The sequence below is a fragment of the Mytilus edulis genome, chromosome 11 (assembly GCF_963676685.1).
Source record: "Mytilus edulis chromosome 11, xbMytEdul2.2, whole genome shotgun sequence".
Classification (NCBI taxonomy): domain Eukaryota; kingdom Metazoa; phylum Mollusca; class Bivalvia; order Mytilida; family Mytilidae; genus Mytilus; species Mytilus edulis.
Window position 1 is genome coordinate 59,015,910 of NC_092354.1, and position 3,522 is coordinate 59,019,431.

The window sequence follows — 3,522 nt, forward strand, 5'->3', positions numbered from 1 at the left end:
ATAGTTGACCCTGGAGTGAAGTCCAACAGATACTCGTACTGATAAAAACCTATTGATCATCACAACGGCGGGTGTATAAGTTTAAAGTGCAAGAAACATTGTTGACCGTCTAACTACTTAAATAAACATTTCACGATAACCAATTATCAATTGTGTAACATAAAGTGATGTGACATTAGAGTTCGCATTTAAATTTATTGAACACGCTTGTATATAAAAAATATGTTTACTAGTTTTCCATTTATGTTTATACCATTTTAATCAATAATCATAATTCATTTAACATTAAAAAAAATAAAGAATATCAAGAATAAGCACAAATGGAGAGAAAGTCAGATGTCACATAATTTTTCATCTGCAAATCGGATTATTTAGCACCTGAGATCACCCCCAGTTTTTGGAAGGGTTGGTGTTGCTTATTCTTTAGTTTTCTATTTTCTGTCAACATTTGTATATATTTTATTGTTAGACAAACGTAATTATCGTTCATGTTGTTACCTACATATAAATATTCACGACAAGTGATATCAAATAGATAAAATGTTAGATTAACGCAAGGTCATCTATACGATATGTGTTTACTAGTAGTTTGTAGTCATTACAAAACACACATAACTATATTATAGTTACATGATAATCTAAGAGATTCAGGTAGAACATAAGGTTGGCAGTATGAAATTTTCATTATATTTTCTATCCCTGCAAATTGGATTATGCTTTGCTTTTTTGTTGGATACAAGTACGAAATCTTCAATACTAGGTCAGTCGTCGCTGACAGATAGACATTTCGTAACCGTAATTGAACTGTTGTCGGAAGAGAAACAACTTCGTCATCAGCTAGAGCAATTTGTAACTCAACTACAACAAGAGATGATTGGACTAAAAAAGCAAATCCATTCAAAAACGGATAATAAGACGTGTACTGATAGTGACATAACGGATTTAAAATCACAAATAACCGAACTGAAGCAAAATAATCATTATTTGAACACCACTATTGTTGTATTGAATCATACCCTGCAGTATGCTCTCAGCGCACAGAAAAATGAACTGATTAATTTAAAAAACCGAAGTAATGTTTTGAATAATCAACTAAATGGATTGCAAAGTCTTCAATCAATTCATCAGTTGCAAGACTTGCAAACTATGCAAAACAATATAAAATTTCTCAACTCAAAAACAGATGCGCTACGTAGTCAGGAATTAGCACGACAACAAGACCTTGTTGCTATGTATAACGAAATTAAAACGTCAAAGAATGAATTTGATTCTTTTCAAGCTTATACAAACCAGTCTCTAACGCATTTTCGTTATAAAACCGAAGTAAGTTTGGAGGAACTCGATCAAAAATTTAATTTGACACTAGATTCTAGATTACTTCAAACTCTTAACAACGACGGGCGAAAAGGTTCGTATTCGTGTATTTAAGTTTTACAAGTATATGACTATTTCCAAAATGATTTTCCTCTAATAATATTTTGTCAAATTGGCATTTTACAAAAATGTACAGAGTTTATCCTCATTCAGATAATTTGATTAATGTTTTATCTTTTACAATTCCATAGAAAAAATTCAATCAACATACCAATGTATATCAGGAATAAGAATAACATTTTAATTTCTCATCACTGCTCTTCGTGTTTACAAGTGTGAGTAACCATGCTACCTCAAGTTTCCTTAATACCATATTGGAACACCATATACAAATGATGGAACTGTGAAACAATCAGAATTTATTTTTATGAATGCAAACAAGATAACTGCAATGAATTGCATGATTTCTGACAACTAACAATTGCGTTCAAATACTTTTTTCGACCTTTTGCGAATAAAACTCGATTTCACGTAGCATGATTTGATGGTAGTACACTTATAATTATTTGCGATTATGTACAAAACTTTATAGATGGATTTAAACAGCAAACATATATGAACTCAAAATATTTAAAACTTAACTGCATATAACCTCGAAGCAGACACTCCAATATGCACAAAAGCTCTCGGAGTCATGTTTACTGAAAGGACACTAGCTAAACACTTCCAAATGTAATAAAAAGGCTGCGGAAATAATAACATGAATAATTTTGAGGTTATTTTCTTTGTACCATTTTTTCCCTGTGTTATAACCTTAGGAAATACTTATTTGTTCAAAAGACTTTTGCACACATATACTTTTGACATGTAGTCCGTCGAACCCAATTGACAAATGTTCGTCGACCTTGATATCTTTGTATTGTATTATAACAATAATCATACATGTTTCTGTTAAAATATGTACTATGATCTTTTTCAAATGGGACAAAATCATTTTTACATACAATGCACAACTTATTTTTTCAGTTGCATTTACAGCATGTGGTGCAACAATAGCAGGAAGAATAGTGAAATTTCCAGTTATAAAATCATTCGTTGGAGTTGATATTTCTACATTCCAGACTTCCGGAATATTTACTTGTGAATTTGCCGGATTATATCAAATTTCCGTAGCTCTTATGTCAAGTGATAGCGATGTTGAATTTGCAATATCTAAGAACAGTCAAGATACAGTACATACTTACATGCCTGGACAAAGTTCGGGTTATCATACAAGTACGGGTGTTGCAGTTTTTGAACTTAACGTACATGATTCCATTCACATTGATACTGATAACTCATTAAAAAGTGTGTATCGTACTTACTCGTGTCTAACAATAGTTAAAGTGCATTGAACTAAATACTATTTGAAACAATTGTAGATTATTTTGTAAATTTGATAAATGAAGATTTGAAATGAACGTTTGTTTCAATCATTTGTAATCGGGGGTGTTATCTTATTAAATTGCATATACATGTAAGGCACTATCTGTTTTTTATTTATTCGGTGTCAGGATCTGTATTCTTTTAAAAAGATTTAGCTCAAGAATGCAACAATAAAGTTTGGTTAGCCAAAAGATTTATGCGAGCCATAAGAATCACTTGGGGTCCGTTTGACATGTAAAGCTGTTAAGGATTATATAAAAAATAGTTAAGCAATAACTGCAAAGCTGACTCTTGAGTACAATCATTATTAGCAGGATGAGGTCTACCGTCCCTGAAATATAAAAAAAAACAGTCAAAACGATATAGCTGTAATAAGTGTATAATCGACTATTATGGCTGGCCTTCATCTCATGATTTCCTTGAAAGAGAGTTGAAGCTCACAAAATACAAGCTAATAAACAAAGAATTCGTAGAGGTTATGTTGAAAACACCATTTTGAACATTATTTAGACAATATCACTAGGTAAATGATAGTTACAGAACATTTGTCACGCTTGCAGAAAAACAACGGATATGTTCTTATCGTCGTCACGGCAATTCATTCTTCCGTATCCCGAAAATGATCCATCGGAATACTTAATCATGTTGACATAACGTTTGCACTAAATTGAACACATCAATTGGTACCAAACAGAGATCAGAATGTTTCTATGTTTTGTTTTGTATACTGCTGTTTATTTGTTTCATTTTCATCATAACGTTTTCAGTTTTATTCTACCATGA

The 3,522-nt window shown here is 31.6% G+C and overlaps 1 long non-coding RNA gene across 1 annotated transcript; it reads left to right on the plus strand.

Annotated features, from left to right (window-relative positions):
• The first annotated feature begins 689 nt into the window (after nt 1-689).
• LOC139494909 (uncharacterized) lies at nt 690-2,839 on the plus strand. Its single transcript, XR_011657204.1, has 2 exons — nt 690-1,408; nt 2,341-2,839. It is a non-coding gene; the product is annotated as an uncharacterized lncRNA (long non-coding RNA).
• The last annotated feature ends 683 nt before the right edge of the window (nt 2,840-3,522 follow it).